The 26035-nt window shown below is 42.7% G+C and overlaps 2 pseudogenes; both read right to left on the minus strand.

The window, feature by feature from the left end:
- Nucleotides 1–13672, minus strand: part of LOC102835875 — a 30729-nt pseudogene extending 17057 nt beyond the window's left edge.
- Nucleotides 13673–23205: 9533 nt separating this feature from the next.
- On the minus strand, nt 23206–23789 carry LOC102824525 (annotated as a pseudogene).
- Nucleotides 23790–26035: the final 2246 nt, after the last annotated feature.

Genomic DNA, 26035 nt, shown 5'->3' on the forward strand with positions numbered 1-26035 from the left:
GCACTTCCTCAGAAAGTTGGATATAGAAATACCATATGACCCAGCAATCCCTGTACTTGGTATATATCCACAAGAAATAAGAGCCAGGACACACGTAGATGTACACATACTGACATTCATCATAATACTATTTACAACAGCAAAAAGATGGAGACAGTCTAAATAACCATCAATAGAAGAACGGATAAACAAACTTTGGTACATACACACAACAGAATACTATGCAACGTTGAAGACTAATGATGAATCTGTGAAGCGCCTCATAGCATGAATGAACCTGGAGGACATTATGCTGAGTGAAATTAGTCATTCACAAAAGGACAAGTATATTGTATGAGACCACTGTAAACACTCAAGAAAAGATTTTCATACTAAATAAACAATCTTTGATGGTTTCCAAGAGCGTAAGGGAACAGAAGTAATTCACTGGCTAGAGGATAGACATATGCTAGTTTAGGTGACAAGGAGGGCGATGTACAAGAAGAGGAAGGTTGGCACAAGAATGATGAAGACAGGTAAAGACACAGGGAGGTATGCAAAGGCTAAAGAGGATAGAGCTAAAAAGTGATATATACAGAACCTTGGAAAAATAGTGTTCTATGGGTAGCGTAGTGGTTACGAATTGGGCTGCGGACCTCAACGTCAGCAGTTCGAAACTACCAGCTGTTTCATGGGAGAAAGATGAGACTTTCTGCTCCCATAAAGATTTACATCCTAGGAAACCCTGTACAGGGTCATCATGAGTCAGAATCGACTCCATGGCACATAACAACAACAACAATGGGTAGATACATACACACAGGTTGAAAGAGTGAAAGAGTAAAAGATGTATACATACACATTGGCCCAGAATTGGGCAGTGAGTGTTTCGTTCTGCTGTGCATAAGGTTGCTAATAGTCCATACTGACTCATTGGCCCCTAACAACAATAACAACATATATATATATATATTTATGTATCCCATAAGTATATAAGAGTTTGAAAGAGGATACTGGTACATGAGTATTTACCTTTCCTGCAAACATAAATTTGATTGTGATGGAGCATATGGTGGGCAAAAGGCTATTATCAAGCATCTTAAGCAAAGGGTTGCCGGGCCTGGGGGCCTCAGGGGAAACCAGGGTCAATTGGCATAACATAGTCCACAAAGACAGTGTTCTACATCCTACTTTGGGGAGTAGCCTTTGGGATCATAAAAGCTCTGGAGTGGCAATTTAAGATATAGCTATTGGTCTTTCTATCTGCAGAAGAAAGAAGAGTGATAAGAATTGAAGAGGCTTGACATTGATTAGTCCACTGGACTAATGGGACATGTGAACGTCAGACTCCACAGTTCTAAGAGCTGGACTATATGGTGCCCAGCTACCACTACCAACTGCTCTGAAAGGGATCACCTTAGAAAATAGAGCTTCAGAAAATGTGCAATAAAACTCAAACTTGTTTTAAAAAAAAGACCAGGCTTTCCGGTTTGAAAGTGACAGGAGGAATCTGAGACTGTGGCTACTAACCACCCGTTAGGTCTGGAAGCGAGCATACCTTCATGACCTATTGTCAGCCAAGCAGCATATAGATATATAGGGCTCTACATAGGAATACATACAACATTACTAATGTACACTAAAACATTCAAAATCCATAGGGCAACACTTAACTTAAAGACAAAGGTAAGAAGGGATGGGAAGCGGGGTGGAATGGAAATAGGAACCACAGGAAGAAGGGTAACTGTTGTTTCAGGGAGGGGATAGACATTGAGAAGACACAGACAGAGTGTATGATTTGCTGATGTAAAATGGACGATCTTGTGGGTAAACCTTCACTCAACTAACAATAAAAAGTTAAAAAAAATTTTTGTTGTTGTTCATGGTGGTGGTTGTGTGCCAACAAGTTGGCTCCGACTCATAGAGGTGCTGTATAGGGTATAAACCTTATCTTTCTCCTATGGAACAACTGGTAGGTTTGAACTACTGATCTTGCATATGATACTCCAGCTTATAATCCACTACACTGCGAAGTCTCCTTATTTTGCCCGGAGAAACCTTCAATATTCATTCACGGCATGAGTTTTTTTCTTCAGTTCTTTCAGCTTGGGAAATGCTGAGTGTGTTCTTCCCTTCTGGGTTTTAACTTTTGGGTTTTAACTTCAGGTCTTAGCACATTTCATTATAAAACTTGACTTTGTCAGATTTCATATTTTGGACCTATCAGGAGGGACCAGTCTCTGGAGAAGTATGTCATGTTTGGTCAAATGGAGAGTTGGAGAAAAAAAGGAAGTTCCCAATGAGATGGATTGGTACAGTGGCAGCAGCAATGAGCTCAAATGTAGGAACTTTGGGCCCAGGACTGGGTGGTGTTTCGTTCTGTTGTGCACAGGGTCACTATGAATTGGTACCAACTCCATGTGGCAGCTAACAACAACAGATGGCTATATGTATTAAGCACTGGACCACAAGGTCAGTTTGACGAGCAAGGTCAGTGATTCAAACTCTGCAGCTGCTCTTCGGAACCCCTACACAGGGTTGATATGAGCCCGAACCAACTCAGCCTAGTCAATGGCATGTAACAGCAATGGTGGTGGGGGTGGGCTGTATGGACTAGATTTTGACTCAGAGCAACCCTGATAGGGTTTCCAAGGCTGTAAATCTTTACGGGCTTCTGAGTAGCAGCTGGTGGATTTGAACTGCCAACTTTGAGGTTAGCAGTCCAGTGCTTATCCTACAGCACCACACCTGGACTCCTGCAGAGACTATTATTGTTATGTTAAAAGGACTTAGGGGACAACTTGAACCACCTCATGGTCAGAGAGAAGAGAGTTTTTGAGCATCAAACAGAAATAAATCTGTAATATTCTGGAACAATTCAAATAGGGAAAATAAACAAAAGCACGAATTCATTCAAATGTCAAAACAAAAGAAACACAGCAAAACATTTACCCGTCACATTTGGAGCATGCTGGAGAGCCAAAATATTACTCTGAAAACCAATAAACAAGAAGGAAAGGCAAGACTTTTCTGGTCTCTTGTGTATTAGCTGTTCTTCAGGATAATCAAATATTTAATGAGCCACCTCACTTAGAGGAATCAAAACACTGGAGTATTAGCGTGCTGCAGTCCCTAATGAGATAAGGGTGATGGTTACCATCATCCAAGACTGAAAACCACTGCACCACTGTTGGTGGGTCAAGCTGGTGATCTTTGTTTTACTACACCGCACAGCGTCTCCCAGGAAGCAGGCACAAGTGTCCATTGAAATTGGAACCTTCCTCTCTGCCAACTACCTCTCTTAAGAATGTGACTGAACTCCAGGAGTGCAAATAAAAATCCAGAATGTGGGAAATTCCTCAGAAAAAAATATCAAGCTTCTTCCATAAAATATTACAAATTTTAAGCTTAGAGAAAGGGAGAAAGAAGGTTAGAAAATCTATAGATTTGAAGGATTTAAGAGACAGAGTTAACTAAATACAATGTTTGGGTTTGATTGGAGCCTGATTCAGACAAGTCAATTGTAAATAAATAATAGTAACAACAACAAAATGATGTGACAGTTGTTGTTAAGTGCCATCTAGTAGGTTCTGGCTCAAGAGAACCAGACAGACCCGCTGCAACAAAGATAAGTGAGTTCAGTTAGATGCTGTCGAGTTAATTCTGACTCACAGTGACCCTATATAGGGTTTCTGAAGAGCAGCTGGTGGGTTTGAACTCTGTGCTTCACAATCCAGTGCTGTTGTGAAGTGCCGTTGAGTTGGTTCCAACCCATAGCGACCCTGTATAGGGTTTCCGAGGAGCAGCTGGTTAGCTTGAACTGCCGACCTTGTAGTTCAAACGGCTTTGCTGTCTGGCGCATTAACCCACAGCGCCACATCAGGACTCCACAACCATGATAGGGGAGACCAAACAAAACACCCATACATGATCATTATGAACCCTGAGCTTCAGAGGAAAGGTTGGAGAAGTGAACTGAACACTTACTGGGAGGAGGGAGATGGACTGACCATTTTGAACTTTTGCTGGCATCTTCAGAGACAGACACAGCTTGCCAGCACAGATTCACACCAGGAACTGACAACCAGAAAGATGTACTTCTTTCTTCCTTTTTAAAGTTTTTATTGTGAATTAAGCGATAGTTTACATGGGAGAACATTAGCTTTACATTCATCCTAAAGTATTTTGTTTCATTGCAACTATCACAATCCCCTCCATACATCAACAAACAACCAAAGGGTACACCCCACAAGCCTGCCCTCCGGCCCTCAGCACACAGCCCCTCTCCCTCCTTGAGTCCAGAGTCCAGAGTCCAGAGTCCCCAGCCACTCCATCTCTGGCATCACTGTTTCTCTGGGTAGGGTCCCACACTCCACTCTTCTACCTTGATGGTCCAGGGACCTCTGCCTCTGGACTGCAAAATCAACCACTCCCCTCTTTTTGTTTCAAAATGTCTACCTTTACATTTGTGACACTCACAGTCAGTCCTGACGGCAATTATTCACTATTGAACCACAAAAATCTTATCCCCATCTCCTCTCATCAGCCCCATCCTGTCAGGTTGTATACCACTCAGTGGAGATTCTACCTTTCCCTGTACCCTTTGGAACTAGGCTCCCTCTTGAGAGCTTGTAATCTAGTCACTTCTTGCCTTTATAGCCCCCCTATTTTGGGTAGCCAATGTCTACGTTTCCCATCCCTGTCAACCATGTGTACCGAGGGGGTGGGAATGATCCTCTCTGTAAAGATTTGTTTCCTCTCTTGATGGGCTTCTTTCTTGTTCCCCTCACTCCCCTGATGATTGAAGGAGTGGCCAACCCCACCCTCATCCTCCCCTAGAGGATGTCCTGCTGTCTGAGAATTCACAGCAACAAGGTTGTGGGCTGTGCCAGAGCGAGGTGGGCACCAACTGAGTTGCCTTGGAATCCTGGTGTGGCTCTGTAGGATAAAGCACTGGACTGCAAAATGAGTTGGAACTGCAAAGTCGGTGGTTCAAACCTAACAGCAGCTCCTTGGAAACCCTATACAGGGTCGTTATGAGTGAGAACTCACTTGATGGCACTTAACAACAGAAAATGGAATGTTCAGCAAAGCGGCAGGATACAAAATCAACAAATAAAAATTAGCTGGAATCCTTTATGCTAATTAAGAGAATTCTGAAAAGGAAATCAGGAAAACAATGCTGTTTGCAATAGTCACCCCAAAGATGAAATATCTATGAATAAATCTAACCAGAGAAACTAAAGACTTATACAAAGAAAACTACAAAACACTGCTACAAGAAACCAAGAGACCTACAAAAGTGGAATATACCATTATTGTGGCTAAGAAGACTTAACATTGTGAAAATGTCAACAATACCCCAAACAATCTATGGATATAATAAGAGGCCTCATATTTTGTTCTTTTTTCAGTAATGCTTTGCTTATCTGAGATCTCCTTCCATTTCATATCAAGCTGATGAGTTGTTTTTCCCTTTGTTTAAAGAAGGTTGCTGGAACTTGGATTGGGATTGCATTATATCTATAGAGTGTTTGGGATAGTGTTGACATTTTCACAATTCTCTTAACTAGAACTATAAAGATCATCCATGAAAGAATAGGGTCAAACTTACCGGCACTGATTCATGGCCTACATATACTATCAAATATAATTGAAAGCACACAGACCAGGAAAAAGTTTTTCCAATGATGTAGCAGACAAGGAACTATTGTCTAAAATGTGTAGAATACTTCAATGCCTCAAAAATAAGAAGACAAATAATCCAATTTAAAAATAAGGAGAGGACATGAACACACACTTTAACTAATAAGAGATTCAGGGAGCCAATAAATATATCACGATCACTAGTTGCTATTGTTAAGTACCATCAAGTCAGTTCTGACTCATAGTGACCCCGGATAGGGTTTCCAAGGAGCAGATGGTGAGTTTGAGACACTGACATTGTATTTCAAACCGACCTTGCAGTCCAGTGCTTATCTTGTTGTTGTTGTTGTTAGGTGCCATCGAGTCGGTACTGACTCATAGCGACCTTATGCACAGCAGAACGAAACACTGCCCAATCCTGGGCCAACCTCACTACTGCTGCCACGTTTGAGTACAGAGATGCTGCCACTTGGCCACTCCATTTTGTTGGGGGGTCTTCCTCTTTTTCTCTGACCCTCCATCTTACCAAACATGATGTCCTTCTCAAGTGACTGGTCCCTCCTGACAATATGTCTGAAGTATGAGAGATGAAGTCTGGCCATCCTGGCCTTCAAGGAGCACTCTGGCTGCACTTCTTCCATCATGGATCTATTGGTTCTTTTGGCAGGCCATGGCACTTTCAATATTCTCCTCCAACACCCTAACTCAAATGCGACAATTCTTCTACGGTCTTCCTTATTCACTGTTCAGCTTTCGCATGCATATGAGATTATTGAAAATACCATGGCTTGGGTCAGGCACACCTTAGTCCTCAAGCTGACATCTTTACTCTTCAATACTTTAAAAAAAAGTCTTGTGCAACACATTTACCTAATGCAATACGTCATTTGATTTCCTGACTGCTGCTTTCATGAATGTTGATAGTTGATCCAAGAAGAATGAAGTCCTTGACAACTTCAATATTTTCTTCTCTGATAAGAATATTGTTTATTGGTCCAATGGTGAGGATTTTTGTTTTCTTTACATTGAGATGCAATCCATACCAAAGGCTGTGCTCTTTGATCTTCTATCAGTAAGTGTTTTTAAGTCCTTTTCACTTTCAGCAAGCAAGGTTGTATCATCTGCATATCACAGGTTGTTAATGCATCTTCATCCAGTCCTGATGCCATGTTTTTCTTCATAGAACCCAGCTTCTCGGATTATTTGCTCAGCATACAGGTTGAATAAGTATGGTGAAAGAATACAACCTTCTTGCATGCCTTTCTTAATTTTAAACCATCAGATGCCACATTAGGACTAGCCATTAGAGAGGTAAAAATCAAAACAGCAATGTGGCATTATCTTACTCCAGTGTTAACAGCAAGGTTAAAAAAAATGCATAAAACAGAAAATGCTAGAGTGAGTGTGAAGAGTCTGGGACTATAAAATGGTACTATCACTATAGAAAATAATATGGCTCTCTTTTCTCAGAGGGTTGGAAATAGAAATACCTTATGACCCAGCAATCTCTTGACTTGATATACAGCCTAAAGAAATAAGGTCCATGGCACACCCAAGTTCATTGCAGTAGTATTCACAATAGCAAAAAGACGGTGACAGCCTATATACCCATCAGAACAAACTTTGGTACATTCACACAATGGAAAATTGTGCAACATTGAAGAATGACAGTAAATATGCAAAACACTGTATAACATGGAGGAACCTGGAGGACATGATGCTGAGTGAAAGTAGTCTCATACAGCTATTGTATGACATCATGATTCTATATGGTCTCCACATGGTTTTTGCAGTTGGCATCAGGAGCGGATTCATTGCAATAGCTCCAGATTCAGGGAAGCATGAGGTTTTGTAAGAGAAAAAAATCAAGGGGCACAGGAAGTGAAACATTTGAATTTTAGATGGTTATTTTGGTTCTCGTTACCTGTGATGGCTGAAAGGAAAGTGAGAAATAAAATGCTTCAACTGAAGGAAGAAAAGCGACTTTTGGAGTTGTCTAAAGCAGATAACATGCTGATTAAACTAGAAGTCTGATAGGAAGCCAGAGCCTACAGGATCCATCCTTCCAGGGGCCAAGGCCTTATTCATATGAAAGAGGTTAATCCAGGGGAGAAGAAAAGGTTTTGAAAGGTTTATGTGTTTGACTGCGTTTCAGATATTGATTGCTCCTGCCTATTATTGTAAAATAGATATACATGCATGACAGAAATGAATAGTTGAAATTATGATTATAGAGAGCTTGTAAGGTTGCCTATATTTGATTGGATTTGCTAAAAGGGGAAATAAAGTTTGCCCAGAACCTTCAGAGTTGGGACATTTGCATTTGAAAAGACATACAGACCACCCCAGAATTGCTGGGAGAACAATAAATTCATGCAGAAAAAAAGCCAGACTGTTGGACTTCTTGAGCTTCAAGCAAGCCGTTTGCCTTGGGGGCATCAGAGAAACCCCCCTCCTAGGACTGAAAGTTAACAGGAGCCAGTGGGAAGCAGTTGGTATGCTTACTCATGACCACCTGGGTCTACTTGTGAGTGGAAATGGGGGAAAGGTAGCAATGAAGATACGGCTGAGTTTGGATAGGTTCTTTTGGCACACATTGACCTCAAGAAGAGAGAGAAGGAAGGGTTGGCTGGTCTGAAGTTTAGGAAGGGTTGGCTGGTCTGAAGTATGAACTCCTGAGCCCGTGGATACTGACCTAGTCCCTGGGGGCCAGGGCTGGGAGCAAAGGGGCCAGCTGGTCTGAAGTGCAAGCAAAGGGAAAAAGAAGAAGTTGGGGGAGGAAATTGCTTTCTTCTCTTTTTTGTGGAGGGTGGGGGCCTGGGGCTTCTCCACTCCCCCCCCCCCAAATGCTGGAAGCAAATCAAATGTATACTTATTTTCTTATTAAGATGATAAATTGGGAACTTTCCCACAACTAACAGGGAAAGTAGAAAAAGGGAAAACAATTAGAAATGAATTGTGGTGATGATCATGCACCATGGAAAGTGTGACTGAGTTGTACATGTACAAATGGTGGAAATGACCAATGTTTTGTAAAAAATAAATAATAAGAAAAAATAAAACAAAAAAAGACTCTTAATGGATTGCTGTTGTTGTTAAGTGCTATTGAGTCGGTTCCAACTCACAGTGACTTTGTATAGCATTTCGGAGGCTGTAAATCTTTGAGGAAGCAGAAAGCTTCATCTTTCTCCCATGGAGCAGCATGTGGGCTCAAACCACTGACCTTGTGATTTGCAGTCCAGTACTTATCCTTTAGAGCCACTGTGCTGGTCAATATTAAACACTGGTAGTTAATTTTTGAGGCTAAATAATTGTGATCTCCATCTTTTAGAAATATATTCTTGTCATAGACTGTTCCAGTGATGGCCCATAGCTACTTTCCCATACTTCCATGCCTTTGTGTTTCCCTCTCTACACTGATTCTGGACTAAGGTACAAAACATGCTTGAGTTTATGGAACATTAGCAAGCAGAGACTTGAAAAGCAGTTGCACACTGGGGCCTGCCTTCTCTTGCTGCTAGGAGCTCTTGGAAGACCGCCACCACATGAACAAATTCAAGCTAGCCTACTGGAAAGTCACAAGGAAGATAATGGAGGCAACTTGGCCAACTCAAGGCACGTGAGTGAGGCCATCACAAGGGGTCCATCCCCAACCAAGTCACCAGCTGACTGGATCATATGAGAGAGCCTTGGCAAAAACAACAGGTGAGCTGTTCAACTGATCCTACCCCAAATTATCCACCCTCATTATCTAAGAAGTTATTGCTGTTATTTATATAAGCCACTGGGTAACAACAATGAATAAATAATGTAATTCTGAAGTATTTATAGATTAAATTACATGCTGTCTAGAGATTTGATTCAAAATAAACTGGGGTGGGGTGAATCAGAGTATCAGTTAAATAATATTGGTTATATAATGATAATTATTGAAGCTGGCTAGGAGCACATAGGCAGGGCTCAATTTACTATTCCTTCAACCTTTTATTTGAAATAGAACTTTTCCATAATAAAAAATTTAAAAAAGAATGGAAGGAAAAGGTAAAGATGGAAGGGATGAAAGAGACAAGAAAGAAAACCACACTTCTATTGGTGATACCACCTCATGTCTGTCAGTTTGTCGTACTGTGGTGGCATGTGTGTCGCTGTAATGTTAGAAGCTGTACTCGCGATATTTCAAAAACCAACCTGGTTACCCATGTGGACAGGTTTCAGGAGGCCTTCCAATTAAGACACACTAGGAAGAAAGTCCTGTTGAACTCATTCTAGAAATGAATCAATGAAAGTATACATTCCAACAGAATGTACTGCTGGAAGACAAGCCCCCCAGGTTAGGAAGCACTCAAAATGCAGTGTACACACACACCCCTCCTCGCGCAAGACAGGAAAATGTTTCATTTTGTTGTGCATGGGGTTGCAACTAACAACACATCTATTAATAGACAAACAATTGATACCCAATGGTGGTAAATGAGTTCTCCAATTTAGCACAGCCAGGTAAGAGCAAATTTAATTGCTGAACAGACCTCTGAACCGCACCTTCATCCCACGCTGTCAGATTCCAGACTGTTCTGAGGGTGCGGGGCTGCAGGTAGGAATATTTTTATCTCTTGCTTGAGAGAAGCCTTGTTTAAAGATGGTAAGATCTTGGATGACAAAAGATTTTTAAATTTATTTTTACTGTTTATCTAGTGTTTAGGGAAGAAATATTTGTTCTGCCATGTCTGATCACTAAGCCACACACAGGACATCTGGTGATACCGCCCTCCACATCTCTCCGTACTATTTGGCACCAGAAGCTTCATCTGTTTTAAGGTGTGTGTTAACAGTGTCGGGAAGAAGGGTTGTGTTGCAACACGGCAAAAGAAGGCCTGTGAAGACTGTCAGGAGTTGTTGTGAAGTGCCGTCGAGTTGGTTCCAACTCATAGCGACCTCGTACAGGGTTTCCAAGGAGCAGCTGGTGGGTTTCAACTGCCTACCCTGTGGTTCGCAGTCCAGTTAGGATGTCAGGATAACAGTATGAAAAATTGATTTTCCAGTTCAAATGTATTAAAGTTGCTTTTTCCCATACACACAAAATAAGCAAACCTTTCATTAATCATCAAATGGGAGAATTAAACACTACAATTATTTGTCTATCGCCCAGGGGCATAGTGTATTTCATTTAATCAGTATGTGATGCCCCAGACTACACCTTAGCCACAAACAGACATTAAAGGAGGGCTTAATGAAAAAAACCTTCCAGGTCTTATTATCCACGTCAGTTGCCCTGAGAACTTCTGAACTCAGTCAGAGTTTAGTGGGAGGATGGAAGATTCTAGAAGGTGATAACTGGGCCTATGACCAAAAAGTCAAAACAGAACATAACTAACTGAACTGAAATCTTTCTCAAAATCTATATGGCAAGGCCCATGCCTTGCTTTTGGGGGGGGGGGGAGCAGAGTTTATTTAAAGGGTCTACTGGGCACTTCATTGTGTTAATTATTTGTCTGACGTCCTCAAGCCTTTGTGCCAGCCATGTAAAGCTTACCAGAGTCTTCCATCGTCGAGGGCAGGAATTGCCATTCCTTGTTTTGGCAGCGCTGCACAAACAGACTGCCCTGCAGGCAAGTATAGTATGTGGAATGTGGGCCCTGTATCCCTGAGAGGCACACTCGAAGTCATATAGATGTTTCCTATTTAATTTCCTTTTATTTAATATGTAAATGTTTTCCAAATACGCAATATCCTTGGAACACATTGTTAAGTGCCGTCGAGTCGGTTCCGACCCATAGCGACTCTTAACAGGGTTTCCGAGGCTGTAAATCTTCACAGGAGCAGAAAGCCTCATCTTTCTCCTGCAGAGCAGCTGATAGTTTCGAACTGCTGACCTTGTGATTTACAGCCCGATTCGTAACCACTACTCTACCAGAGCTCCTGGAAGACATTATGCCGAGTGAAATTAGTCAGTCACAAAAAGACAAATATTGCATGAAGACCACTGTTGTAAAAAGTGAAGATGGTCTTGCTGAATGAAACATTCTATGATGGTTATAGGGCAGGTGAGGGAGGAAGGGGAAAAAAAAAAAAGAGTGAGTATCAATGGCGCAAGCAGTAGATTGCAATCATTGTAATGACACGGAGTATCTAATTTGTTGAATGTAGTGCTCTGTCCTGTAAACCTTCATTCAAGTGTCAATAAAGAGTTAAAATAAAACAAGAGGTCCCTTGGGCAGGACTGGTAAGGATATGCGTCTTTAAGATTTCACTCTGAAGCACTATATTTGGCTGACTTGAGAGCTGACTGGCCATGGGCCTGTTCTGGGAGTAATCCAATGAAGACTGTTCCCAGGCAAAGGTATAGAAGAAGAAAGGAGGGATCTGAAATTCTCTAGCTGACTACACATGGAGACATGATCAAATGACACCACGGTTAAAGTACGATCCCTGTGCTAAAAGCTTCTCAAAGCTGCAGTCCATAGGTGAGAAGGTAGCAGTCATTAGATCCATTCAAACCTTAGCTGTCACAGAGGCCTGTCCTCTCAGATCCAGCCAAGAGGCCAGTGCCGGGAGTGGTACTACAGGATGAAGATTGTGAATGGGAACCAGGGGATGGAAGAGCACTCCCCTGAGAGAGTTGAGAATGCTCTGAAATCTGGTAAAATGGAAAAATGTATGGGGTGGCCAAGGGGACAGCCACCATCCATCTATCAGCTTGTCCTACTATGGTAACTTTATGTTGTTGTGATGCTGGAAGCTACCCATCAGTATTTCAACACCAGCAGGGTCACACAGGGTGGACAGTCGCCAGTGGTACTTCTAGACCTACTATGTCCATCTTGTTAAGCTTTCTTGAGGAGTCCAGCGGCCCTTCGAAGGGTTTTCAGGAATTGTCTACACTCGGCCACTGAGATGTATCTTGTAGTCTCCTAGGTAGTGACTCAACCACAGAGGGGTAAGGGATGGCTTTGCACCCACACTGTCCGAATTGCAGTGGCCGAGACTGGGCTGACCAGTGCCCACCTCCAGCTTCGCAGTTCGGAAATGGCTGTTGCCTGCACTACCAAAAACAACTTGTACTGTCCAGCAGACTCCATGCCTCAGAAACTGGAAGTGGCAGGCTTCCGCCCTTGGCTTCCTCCAACAGCCCAAGGCCTCCCTAAAGCAGAGCCAGCCTCGCCGCCCCTCCCCACCCCCACACGCACACACAAGCAGTGGCCTGGGGGTCAAAAGACCTAGGGCAGAAGTACCAACAGAAGGCGGACTCCGGAGCTGAGCCTCCGAGGCTGCAGGGGCTTGCGGCTGACACTAGGGGGCAGGGCGGGGTGGCAAAGAGGGAAAGAGGGAGCCTCCCAGCTCTAGCCTGGAGGGAGGGAGGCGCCACAAAGCTCTGGCTCCGAGAAGAAGGGGACTTCGGAACATCACTCCAGGACGGCCGTAGTGCTGGGGTACCTCACGGGGAGAGTTGACGCCCTCGGCCCCTCACAGGCGTGGTCTCGGATCCCAGCTCCTTGAGCAGGGGCAGCGCGCCCGCTCCGTGCGGTGCCTGGGGGACCATCCCGGGTGGCGGCCACACCCTGCATTCGGGCAGTGGCCAGCTGGCCTGGACCCTCTTTGTCCCTGGCGTGTCAGCGTGAGAACGCCTTTCGCTCCTGCCCGAGAGGCCTCTTGTCCCCCAGGACCCCCTCCTAAAGCGCGGCCGCCGAGCTGACCCACTTTCCCGGACTCTTTCCAAGCCAGAGGCGGGAGACGGTGCCGGGCGGCTGGCTAGGCGCTCTGGCGGGAGTGCGGACAGAGCTCCAGGAACGGCTCCAGGGCCGCCGGCGCCCGCCCCCGGCCCACCCACTCGGCTACCCGGGGACAGACCGCGGACCACAGCCAGACAGACATCCGGGCGGGGGCGGGCCGAGATGGGCGGAGGGGGAGACAGGAGGAAAGTGACAAAGGCGCGCGGAAGAGGGGAGGGGAAGCGAGGGGTGGGGCAAAGGGGAATGGGGCGGGGTTGGAGCGAGGCCGCACCCTTAACTCTTTCCTGGGCCGCCTTGCAGCCACTCCTCGGAAACCCCATATCCGGCAGCTGTGAGTCGGGACCCACTGAGTCCTTGGGGTGCAGACCTCAGGCTGCGCCAGTCACACCCCTCACCGACTCCACCCTCTGCCTACTTTTCTTGGCCCTGTTTCCCTCTTATTTCCACGCAGAGTTGGAGTGAAGGGCCTGGATCTCCCCGAAGACAAACACAGTTTTAGGTGAGAGACTGGATTAGCGAATCACCTTGTCTGCATTGGAGACTTCTAGCCTCTCCTCCTCCTGAGACCGGGAGGGAAGGGTGTCCAAAGGACCGGAGAGTGCTCTCTGTCCACCATCTCCCTGCCCGCTGGTGCCCACACGGTCCCGATCCGATCCCAGGTCTGATGACAGGCAGAGTTCTCCGCTGTTCGGCTAAAGACCGGGGCAGGAGGACAGCATGGCAGACATGTCCCCAAGCCAGGGCAGGGGGCTGGGCTTAGTCTTTGTTCACACAAAGAAATGTTATTGTTAAGTGCCATCGAGTCGATTCCGACCTATAGCGACGCAGCTGGTGAGCTTGAACCGCAGACCTTGCAGTTCAAACGACTTTGCAGTCTGACGCATTAGCCCACAGCGCCACACCAAGACTCCACACATAGAAATATGTATCTATTTCTTTCTTGTTGTTAAGTGCGGTGGAATCGGTTCTGACCCATGGCGACCCTGTATAAGGTTTCCGAGGAGCAGCTAGTGGGTTTGAAACACCCACCTTGCAGTTCAAACTGACCTTGGAGTCCAGAGCATTATCCTGTAACGCCATACCAGAACTATGTATCCATTTCTTACTGGTTATAAAAAAATTGAAAGAGCTCATAAACAGAACTTTGTTGTTGTTGTTATGTGCCGTGGAGTCGGTTCCGACTCACAGCCACCCTGTACAGGGTTTCCGAGGCTGTGAATCTTTACGGGAGCAGAAAGCCTCATCTTTCTCCCACGGAAAGGCTGGTAGTTTCAAACTGCTGACCTTGAGGCTCGCAGCCCGATTCGTAACCACTACGCTACCAGAGCTCCTTTACTAACCCCATAATCCTCAGCACCTTCACATCCAGCTTGTTCTGATTCAGTAGGTTCTGATTCATAGTGACCCTGTATAGGGTTTCCAGAAGCACCTGGTGGGTTTGAACTGCTGACCTTGTGATTCACAGTCTAGTGCTAATCCTACAGTGCCACACCAGAAGTCCACAGCGAGGTAAATACTGCTAATAGCTGAGTGTGTGCATGTATGCATATGTAGTAAAAATAGTAAGAATACCTAACAGATTATCAAATGCCAAAACTTATCTGAGCACTTTGCATATATTAACCAATTTAATCCTATAAACCTCTGTGGGGTCCATTACTGTCATCCCCATATTTAGATGAGGAAACATAGAGGTTAAGTAATCTGTCCAAAGTCACACAGCTGGTAAACCAGGATTTGAACCCAACATTTGGTCTCACAGGTTCACAACTGGAATTTCCCATTTTGCTACGCAGTTTGTGTTGAAAGAAGTACAGCCAGAGTGCTCCTTGAAAGCCAGGATGGCCAGACTTCGTCTCTCATACTTTGGACATATTATCAGGAGGGACCAGCCACTGGAGAAGGACACGTTTTTGGTAAAATGGATGGATGGAGAAAAAGAGGAAGACCCTCAACAAGATGGATAGGCCAGTGGTGGCAGCGATGAGCTCAGGTGTAGCAAGGATAGTGAGGTTGGCCCAGAACCAGGCAGTGTTTCATTCTGTTGTACATAGGGTCGCTATGAGTCAGTGTCAACTCGATGACACCTAACAGCAACAACAACACAAGTCCTGATGTGGTGTTTTAGGATAACCACAAGCTCAGCCATTCAAATCCACTATGAATGGGAACTGACTTGACTACAATTAACAACACTGTTGCACTATGAGTTGCTTTTCCACTAAGATGTTTTCTGCAACAAATTGAAGATTCCCAGAAGAAGGAATGTTTGCTATGTGCAGTTGAGGTTTTGATGCAAAAATCCTCTAAAAAGCGTGCCGGTCCAGTCTCCCCACTTTACCTGTCCTGCACACAAACATCTGCCCTCAGGCCCATAAAAGTCCTGAAAAGGGCTGTGCTGACATCTGGGTAGAGAATTCCAGGATCGCCTGGTCTAGAAGAGGGTGTTAAGGGTGGTGATGATGCCACTGTCTGACTGTGGTCAGTCCAGTTATGACATCAGTATCCTGGACAGCCTCTTAACCCCGGCTCCTTTCCAAGCCTGGCCTCAAGAATCTCTAAGCACCCTCTAAAATGAAATCCTTGCATGTGTGTTTGTGTGTGTGATTGTTGATTTGGTTAAGAATACTCCAGACTGATATATAAGGTTGTTTATTTGCATCCCCCGCAGCCCCCAATCAGATAGAAAGAAAGAAAAAAAAAAAAGAGTAAATACTTTTCATTGTTTAATTTCCATGTGTTTATTAGTAAAGAAGGGATAACGACATTGCTGGTTCAGTAACTGAATCTCGCCATCCAGGCAGGAGAACTCTGTGTAATTCCTGTCCACCAGTCATGGACAGAGTTTGTTGCGTGTGCATGGGGTCACCATGGGTTAGGGGCTGAATTGACAGCAGTAACAGTAATATGGAAGTGTGGGCGGATAAAATGCATCCCCCCCTTTCTTTTGGAGTAATAGATCTGTAGCTGGGCAGAGGATGCTGAGCTAGACTGCATTTCCCAGACTGCCTTGCAGTAAAGCATGTCTTTCCAATGTAAAGTATGTTCTCACTAATGGAGTCTGAGGAGACATGTGATACAAACCTCTTCTGTACCTGGGTCTGCAAAGAATGGGTGTGTCTCCTCCAAACTCAACTATCCTATGTGTTGCAAATGTTTTCTTGTAGGCAGTCACTTGATGATTTATGTCTGCTTTCATCGGGATGCCTCTAACAAAAATCCACCTCAAGTCAGTATAAGGAAGGGGGTGTTTACTGAGCAGACCATACTCGTATAACTGCCATCTTTATAATACTGAGGCTTCCCACAGGAAACATGTCTCTCAGTCGATTATATTGTCCTCTAGTACAATTTGGAGTCTTGGTGTGGTACGGCAGGATAATGCATTGGACCACAAGGTCGGTTTGAGTTGCAAGGTGGGCCATTCAAATTAACCAGCTGCTCCTCAGAAACCCTATACAGGGTCTCCATGAGTTGGAACCAACTCCATGGCATTTAACAACAACAGTACAATTTAGAATTGTTCTTTATGTAGGCCCTCTAGAATCTTGGTTAGATCTATACCTATATCGCTTATGATTTTTGATGCCACTGTAAATGCTGTCTCCTACTTGGTTGTTAATGACAGACATGTAGGAAAAATGCTGATGTTTTTGTTTGCTTTGTGTCCACTTGCCATCTGATTTCTCAGAGAATACTAATTATTTAGTATTCTAATAATTCTAATTATTTAATGTCCTCTTGTAATTTCCTCATTGACCTGTTTTCTCCAGGGTTACATTTGGTTCTTTTGCAAGCTACTGATTTCCTTCACGTGTATGGGAATTCTTGGTTGCCTGATTCCATTTGTAAATGAGTGTATAAGACCTGTCTTAGGCTGGGTTTTCTAGAGAAGCAAAACCAGTGATACATATACATGTGTATATATATATAGAAAAGTTTATTATCAAGAAAACGGCTTACACTTGTAGATTCCCAGGTCCCCTGCGGAAGAGAGTCTTTCCCGATTGTCCATTATATTGGGAGCAGGCCACATCCCCAAGGAAGCATCCCTTCAATTGATTGGCTGCTCAGAGCCACTCATCATCGAGTTAGCTATGCCTGTATTAGGTTTCATCACCGTGGGAATAAGCACATCTCAACTGCTAAACCTCTGGAAATCTTGGCCTAGTCAAGTTGACACGGACCCAATCCATTACTGTTAGGTTTATTCCCACTCATAGCGACACTATGAGACAGAGTAGAACAGCTCCGGAGAGTTCTGAGACTGTAAATCCTTACAAGGACACACAGTCCTATCTTCCTCCTGCTGAGAGACTGGTGCGCTTGAACCTCCAACCTTGGGGTTAACAGCCCAATGCTCAACCCAATGCATTACCAGGGCTCCTTGTGTTTAGAACAGTAATTCTCAAAATGTGATTTGTGGACCCATAGAGGTTCCTGAGACTCTGGGGTGTTCATAACGTCAAAACAATGAACCTATTGTTCTTATAAATGCTGAATAGTTTTCCAGGTTCTGCAAGATGTGTAATAATATCACAACAGTTTGAAAGGCGAGCAGATATAAAAATCTAGCTGTTTATTAAGCCAGATATTGGAAAGATTATAAAAAATTGTTAAAACAATGTCGTTTTTCTTACTAAACTATTTTGGGTAAAATATGAGTACAACTATTTTTATCAATGTGATGTTATTTGTGCTAACATGGAATGGATTATTGGTTATTTTTAAATAAATGCTTAAATAAGTGTTTCTTTTTTTCTCTCCATTTTAACTTTTATTACAGTAAATATAGATAGACTTAACCAACATAAATATTTTTATGAGGGTATGGGGTCCTGGCTGCTGGATGTTTGGAAACTGCTGACCTTGACTCATCATTCTTCAGCACAAGCAAACCTTCTTTCTTCTGGCAGGGGTCTTCATTCTAGTGGTAGCAGCTCTAGTACCAATGGGGACTGAGGGGCTATGGAGACAAGGCAAGAATGTGCAAGGGACAGGCCACCTCTGTGAGGCCTCTGATGTGTGGTTCTCCTTGGCTCACTTTTGCTGGCAGCTGCCAAGAAGAAGGGCCTTGTTCTCTCTTTGGAACCAGTGTTACCCTGAGTGGTTTCTTATGGTTTCCTTTCTTCCTTCTTAAAGCTACATGCTGGCTTTATCTTGGGGACAAATGGTCCCCACTTAAGTTGCTTAAGTGGGTAGGCCTTGAAATGATTACCCCCCACCAATGTCCCAAGATCCCTTCTTTCTCTGCCCCAACCCCAACTTCCAGATTTGGGGATTAATAAGGTGATCTCTCACCATTAATGGTCTGGATATGGAATGTATAAAGTATGAATCCAGGAAAGTCAGGAGTTCTCAAAAATGAAATGGAATGCTTAAAGATAGACACCCCAGACACTGTTATTGTTAGGTGCCATGGAGACAGCTCTGACTCACAGCAATTCTATTGCACAACAGAATGAAACACTGTCTGATACAGTGTCATCATCGCAGCGGTTGTTTTGTTATCCATCTAGTTGAGGGCCTTCCTCTTTGTTTGCTGACTCTCTACTTTACCAAGCGTGATGTCCTTTTCCATAGACTGGTCCCTCCTGATAACATGTCCAAAGTAAAGGACATGAAGTCTCCCCATTGTTGATTCTGGCTGTACTTCTTTCAAGAAAGATTTGTTTTGTCCTCTGGCCGTCTATGGTACATTTAATACTCTTCACCAACACCATAATTCAAATGCTTTGATTCTTCTCTTGTCTTCCTTATCCACTGTCCAGCTTTCACATGCATATGAGATGACTGAAAATAACTATGACTTGGGTCAGGTGCACCTTTGCCCTCAAAGTGACTTCTTTGCTCTTCAGCACTTTAAACAGGACTTTTGCAGCAGATTTGGCCAATATAATATGTCCTTTTATTTCTTGACTGCTGCTTCACTGAGCATTGATTGTGGATAGAAGTAAAATGAAATCCTTGACTATTCAGTGTTTTCTCTGTCTATCATTATGTTATTTAAGGAGCTCTGGTAGCGTAGTGGTTACGAATCGGGCTGCGAACCTTGAGGTCAGTGGTTCGAAACTACCAGCTGCTTCGCGGAAGAAAGATGAGGCTTTCTACTCCCGTAAAGATTTACACCCTTGGAAACCCTATACAGGGTCGCTATGGGTCGGAACCTACTCGATGGCACATAACAACAACAACATCATTATGTTATTTAGTGGTCCATTAATGAAGATTTTTGTTTTCTTAACATTAAGTTGTGACCCATACAGAAGACTATATTTTGATATTTGTCATCAAGTGTTTCAAATCCTCTTTGCTCTCAGCAAGGAAGGTTGTGTCACCTACATATAGCAAACTGTTAATGAACTTAATTATTCAATCACTGTTTAGCAGCTACATCGTGATGTAGCTTTCTTCTTTATAGAGTCTAGCTTCTCAGATGATTTGCTCAGCACATAGATTGAATTTGTTGTTGTTTGTTGTTATATTTATTGAGTCAGTAACTACTCATAAGGAGCTCTGGTAGCGTAGTGGTTACGAATCGGGCTGCGAACCTTAAGGCCAGCAGTTCGAAACTACCAGCTGCTCCGCGAGAGAAAGATGAGGCTGTCTGCTCTCAGCCTCAGAAAACCTGTTCGGGGTCGCTATGGGTCAGAACCGACTCGACGGCACTTAACAACAACCTATTCATAGTGGCCCTGTGCACAACAGAATGAAACACTGCCTGGTCCTACGTCAACCTCACAAACATTGCTACGTTTGAGCCCATGGTAGCTGCCACTGTGCCAATCCATGTCGTTGATGGTCTTCCTCTTTTTTTCCAACCCTCATATTTGTCAAATGTGATGTCCTTCTTCAGGGACTGGTCCCTTCTGATAATATCTCCAAAGTATGAGAGACAAAGTCTGGTCATCCTGTTTTCCAAGGAGTATTCTGGCTGTATCTCCAACACAGACTGATTTGTTCTTTTGGCAATTCATTGTACTTTTAATATTCTTCTCCAACACCTCAACCAAGAACTCAAATGCATCAGTTTTTCTGTCATCTTCCTTATTCACTGTTCAACTTTCACATACATATGAGGTTCCAAAAGATTTTTTCACATTCTATGGGTTCCCATTTTACTCTTTTGGTGAAGTCTTTTGATGCATATGCGTTTTTAATTTTTAGTATGTCCCAATCATCTATTTTGTTTACTTTTGTTTGTGTAGTTTTCAAAATGTTTGGTAGTCTGCGTGCTCCCTGAATTCGAGCCCTCACATTTGTCCCTATTTTTTCATTGATGGCCTTCATAATTCTGGGATTCACATTTAGGTCGAGACTGTAAATCTTTACAAGAGCAGAGAGTCTCATCTTTCTCCCACAGAGCTGCTGGTGGATTCAAACTGCTGATGTTGCAGTTAGTAGCCCAACAAGTAACCCACTGTGCTAGCAGGACTCCTTATAATCCACATACATAGCTGTTAAGTGCCATTGAGTTGGTTCTAACTCATAGCAACCCTGTATAGAGTTTCCATTGAGTGACTGGTGAACTTGAACTGCCGACCTTGCCATTCAAACCAACCTTTCAGTTCAGCGCATTAAGCCACAATACCAAACCAGGACTCCATAAGCCACATAGAAGACAATCTTCTCTAGTCTTTTATCAGCAAGTGCTTCAAATCCTCTTTGCTATAAGAAGATGAGGTTGTGTTACCTGTATATCACAGAATGTTAAGGAGCCCCCCTCCAATCCTCATGCTATGTTCTTCCTCATATTGTCCAACTTCTCAGATTATTTGCTCAATTTACAAATTGAACAAGTATGCTGAAAGAATACAACCCTGGAACACCTTTCCTGATTTTATCCCCTTGTTTTGCTTGAATGACTGCATCTTGGTCTATGTACAAGTTTGGCAATATTGTGCATAGGTTGTTATGATCTACTCAGTTAAATGTATTTGTGTGGTCAATAAAGCACAAGTAAACATCGTTCTCATATTCTCAGCTTTCAACCAAGATTCATCTGACATCAGGAATAACATCCCTTAATCTACATCCTCTTTTGAATCTGGCTTGAATTTCTGCAACTATTTTTGAATAATCTTCACTAACATTTTACTTGCATGTGATATTAATGATATTGTCAACTAATTTCCATATTCTACTAAGATCACCTTTCTTTGGAATGGAGACAAATATAGAACTCTTCCAGTCAGTTGGTCAGTTAGCTGTCTTCAAACTTTCTTGCTATAGACTAATGAGTGCTTCCAGTACTGCATCTGTTTGTTGAAATATTTCAATTGGTATTCCTTCAATTCTGGGAACCTTGTTTTCCACTAGTGCCTTCAGTGCAGCTTGAACGTCTTTCTTCAGTACCATAGGTTTGTGATCGTATATTTCCTCCTGAAATGGTTGCATGTTGACCAGTTCTTTCTGGTACAGTGACTTTGTGCATTCTTTTCATCTTCTTTTGATGATTCCTGCACTGTACAATATTTTGCCCATAGAATCCTTTGATATTTCAAGTTGAAGCTTGAATTTTTCTTTAATTCTTTCAGCTTGAGGAAGACTGAGTGTGTTCTTCCATTTTGGTTTTCAAACTCTGTTGTTGTTGTTGTAAAGTGCTGCTGAGTCGATTCCAACCCATAGCGACCCTGTATAGGATTTCCAAGGAGTGGCTGGTGAGCTTGAACCACTGACCCTGCAGTTCAAACTATTAAACTCTAGGTCTTTGTATATTTCATTGTAATACTTTACTTTGTCTTCTTGAGCTGCCCTTTGAAATTTTCTGTTCAGGTCTTTTACTACATCATTTCTTCCATTTGCTTTAGCTACTTTATGTACAAGATCAAGTTTCAGAGTCTTTTCGGACACTCACTTTGATATTTTCTTTCTTCCTTGTCTTTTTAATTACTGAAAAAACCATGTGAGATCCAAGTCTGACTTCCCAAGGAGGAAAGAGAATCATACTCAAAATTAGCCCAAGGCCAATTCCTATGAAGCTGAGGTCAGACATGCCTCTACCCTCCAACCTTTTTTACCCTATTCTGACACCATCCGTCCCTCCCTCAGCACTCTCTACTTCATATGTGGGTTTGAGAATCTATTCCAATGGACACACAGAACTCATAACAATCTTCATGACTATGGGGTTTATTAAGGAAGTGAACATGGTACAATTTAGGATCAAAAAAGAACTCGGCATACAGTAGTTCTAAGTCATTTCAGGAACACCTGTACTGTATACATGCTTCATGCTGTTCTTTAGCTTCTTAGTCATGTTTCCCCTTGGCTTCTGCCCCAGTCCATGGACCTAGAGCCCCCAGCTGCTCTGTCTCTTCGTGTCACTGGACGTTGTTTGTCACTGCTTTTCTAGGTAGCGATCTCTCATTCCATTCCTCTCTTCCTTCTTTTTTAATTAAAAAAAAAATGTATTTACTTAGAAGCATTCAGAATGCCAACAAAACAGCTGCAGCTTTTTTTTTGTTTGCAATTACAGAGTGGTATTCAGTTAACAGAACGATTATTTAGTATAAGCTGCATCAGACAACTGAAGATGAAAAAACGAAAACTACCATCCCCATATATAACTAATTTGTGCTGTGCACCAGTAAGAACCAGCTTTAAATGTCCATGCCAATTTACCCCCATACTGTACCAGGCAAGGTTAGTGGCTATTGAAAATACCGCCAGTGCAGGGCTTGCTAAAGACACATTCGGTAGTGTGTTAACGATGCAAAAAAGACACTGTACAGTTTGAAAACAAATCTTACACAGCCTAACATTTCCATTTTTTTTCTTTAAAAGGAGTGAGTTGTGTGCAGGAGGGTTAAATGCTTTATAGACAAAACCAAAAAACTGCGCTAGAACCAATTTATTCATCATTATCATTATCTTCTTCATCTTCCTCCTCTTCCTTCTTTTTCTTGTTTTTCTCAGCCTTGATGACTCCCTTTTTGGCTGCATCAGTCTTTCCTTTAGCTTGTTAGGCAGCGATATTCTTTTCGTACTTCTCCTTCAGCTTAGCAGGCTTCTCATAAGGCTGCTTGTCATTGGCAGCGGTGTTATTCCATATTTCTCCCAGTTTCTTTGCAACATCACCAATGGATAGGCCAGGATGCTCGCCTTTGATTTGGGGACGATATTCCAAACAAAACAGGAAGAAGGCTGAAGGAGGCCTCTTGCGATCCTTAAACTTCTTTTTTTTTGTCTCCCCTTTAGGCGGGATATAGGTTTTCATTTCTCTTTCATAACGGACTTGCCCGCCTTTGCCATGTCTTCAAATTTTCCTTTCTCTTTAGCAGACATGGTCTTCCACTACTCTGAGCACTTCTTGGGAAATTCTGAGAAGTTGGCTGAAGCATCTGGGTGCTTCTTGTGCTCCTCCCGGCATGTTTGCACAAAAAATGCATAGGATGACATTTTGCCTCTTGGCTTCTTAGGATCTCCTTTGCCCATGTTTAGTTATTATTTTTTTCCGTCTGCAAGGCAGAGTCCACCAGTGCTGTCTGGCTCTGCCTGGCCCGGCGCTGTCTCTATGGAACACAATGTACTGCAATGGCTCCTCTCTTCCTTCTTGATAGTCCTGAGATCGTCCATTCCTGCTTCTGAGATGGTTCCTTTATAAACCTAGCTGGACGGCAAAACTAAGCAATCCCAACCTTATAGGCTTTTGTACCTTATTTGTATGGCCCCACCCACTCACTTGGTGACATTGGATAGAAAACCATATCCAGTAAATTCATGGTATAACAAAGACTTTCACTTCTTTCGTATATGATGTTCTTGATGTCATTCCACAACTTCTCTGGTCTTCAGTTATTAGTGTTCAATGTGTGAAATATGTTTTTGAGCTGGTCTTCAAATTCAGGAGGGATATACTCAAGGTCATATTTATACTCTTGTGGATTTGTTTTAATTCTCTTCAGCTCCAGCCTGAACTTGCCTATGAATAATTGAAGGTCTGTTCCACAGTCAACATTAGTGAGTTGAAATGGATGGGTATTGGCTATTTTGGATCAAAAAGTCATATGATCAATAATAAATTTAAAAGTTATGATGTCACATCCATTGTCAAAGAAACATTTCAAGATCTATTGTTAAGTACAACATTGTCAACGATAGGGTAATGTCCATATGCCTAAAAGGAAGACAAACTAATAGACCTTCCTGTCTGTCATACTGTAGTGACTTGCGTGTTGCTGTGATAGTGGACACTCTGCCACTGATATTTCAACTACCAGCAGCAGCATCAGGTTTCTGCGGAGCTTCCAGACTAAGAACAGACTAGTAAGAAGGAATAGGTGGTCTACTTCTAAAGGATCAGCTCCTGAAAACCTTGTGAATAGCAGTGAAATATTGTCTGATACAATAAGATAAAATAAGATAAGCACTTCAGGTTGGAAGGCACTCAAAATATGACTGAGAAAGAGCTGTATCCTCAAAATAGAGTCAACTTAATGATATGGACAGAGCCATGCTTTTGGGACCTTCATTTGCTGAAGGGGCACGATTCAAAAATGAGATCAGCTGCAAACACCCATTAGTAATTGAAACTTGGGATGCACAAAATATGAATCTAGAAAATTGGAAGTTGTCAAAAGTGAAATGGAATGCATAGAGATGGATACATACCATAAGGATTAGAGAGTTGAAATAAACAAGTATTGGCCATTTTGAATTGGACAATAATATGGCTTACTATGCCTGGAATGACACATTAAAGAGGAATAGTGCTGAATTTATCATCAAAAGAATATTTCAATATTTATCTTGAAGAACAACACTATCTGTGATAAGATAATATGCATATACCTACAAGGAAGACCAGTTACTGTCATTAATATTCAAACTTAAGCACCAACCATCAAAGTCAATTATGAAGATAATGATTAATTCCACCAATTCCTTCAGTCTGAAATTGATCAAACTCACAATCAAGATGCATTGTTAATTACTGGTGATAAAAATGTGAATATTGGAAACAAAGATGAGGAATGGGTAGTTGAAAATATGGCCTTGGTGATAGAAATGATGCTGGACTTTGCATGATGGGATTTTTCAAGGACAAGAACTTATTAAATGTAACTACCATTTTTTTCATCGATGTAAATGGTAACTATACATGTGAACATCACCAGATGGAGTATGTTGTTGTTGTTGTTAAGTGCCGTCGAGTCGGTTTCGACCCATAGCGACCCTGAATAGGGTTTCCGAGGCTGTAAATCTTTACGGGAGCAGATCGCCTCATCTTTCTCCCGCGGAGCAGCTGGTAGTTTTGAACTGCTGACCTTCCGGTTCGCAGCCCAATTCGTAACCACTACGCTACCAGAGCTCCTTGGAGTATAGAAAAGTCAAATTGACTATATCTGTGAAAAGAGACAGTGGAGAAACTCCGTATGTCACACAAAACCAGGGCAGGGACTGACTGGAACAGGTCGTAAATTGCTCCTGTGCAAGTTCAGGCTGAAGCTGAAGAAAATTAAAACAAGTCCAAAAGAGCCAAAATATGACCGTAAGTAGTATATCTCATCTGAATTTAGAAACTATCTCCAGATGTCCAAACTACACTGAGACATTAACTAAATACAAAGCTCCAAGAATTGACAGAATACTAGCTGAAATGTTTCATCTGACTCATGCAGCACTGGAAACACTTGTTAGTCTATGCCAAGAAATTTGGAATCTGGCCAACCAACTGAAAG

The sequence above is a fragment of the Chrysochloris asiatica genome, unplaced genomic scaffold (genome assembly GCF_000296735.1).
Source record: "Chrysochloris asiatica unplaced genomic scaffold, ChrAsi1.0 scaffold00184, whole genome shotgun sequence".
Lineage (NCBI taxonomy): Eukaryota > Metazoa > Chordata > Mammalia > Afrosoricida > Chrysochloridae > Chrysochloris > Chrysochloris asiatica.